The sequence below is a fragment of the Myotis davidii genome, unplaced genomic scaffold, assembly GCF_000327345.1.
Source record: "Myotis davidii unplaced genomic scaffold, ASM32734v1 scaffold157, whole genome shotgun sequence".
NCBI lineage: Eukaryota > Metazoa > Chordata > Mammalia > Chiroptera > Vespertilionidae > Myotis > Myotis davidii.
The window spans coordinates 34,769-35,782 of NW_006288722.1; positions in this window are offsets into that span (position 1 = coordinate 34,769).

Below are 1,014 nucleotides of genomic sequence, written 5' to 3' on the forward strand. Positions count from 1 at the left end.
GAGATGGCCCTCTACCAACCACTCTGCAGGAGATGGAAGTGACCATATACACTGATGGGCAATGAATGTCATGCTTCCCCAGATACTACAGCAGGGTCACCAGATTTGGGAAGAGCATCCAGAGAAGAGGAAGACTGGTCTAGGATCAGGTTTCCAGCATTTACCTTGACAGGTCCCAGAAGATGGAACTTGGGGAGGAGCCATCTCTTCACGCCTCATCCTGAGAGATTGGACAGCCCGGTCTTTGGTGTTTTCCCCTGGGTGGATCAGGGGTGGAGGTGAGAAAGGATCAGTCACCCCACAGAAGTGTTATCCCCAGAGTGTCCCTGGGTATTGGAGAGAAAGGCTTAGCGTGGGTTAAGCTGGAAAGAACAGTTGAAGTCAGGCTGGAGCCCGGGGACCAAAGGAGGCATCAAGGCCGGCCCTGGCCCAGATCCCCCCACAACCCCCAACACAGACCACCCGCCCCTGGGTGGCCAGGAGGGCAGGACCCCAAGGAGTCCAGCTCAGTCTTTCCTCTTTCGGCTCTGGGGCCCCCTCACGTGTAACAACAGGCCCAGGGAATTTTCTCCTGTGGAGAAAGAAACCTCCAGGAGTCTTCATGAACATCTCATACTTCCTCCCCTGGATACAGAGCACAATGAAGAGCCTCTAACAGCAGGCGTGAGACTGGCCTTCCACTTGTCTTGACCATCCGTCTGGGGGCAGAGGCAAGAATCCCATGGGGCGGGCAGTGTGGAGTACAGGGCCTAATAAACTCATCTCTAGAGCCAATGCCACGGAAGTCTTATTCAGTGAACCCTTTCAATAGGTAACAACACTGCTCCATGCGCCCTCTGCTGGCAATTCTGGGCTTGCTTCCTTCTTTCTTCCCCCAGCCTCCATCCTCCCTAAACCCCATACAGTATAGTTTCTCATCCATTTTGCAAGCACACCTCTTTGGTGCTTAACCCTCTGGAAGGCCTGATTCTAAGCTCCATTATTTTCAGAAAAAATTCTCTCCTAAGAAATGGC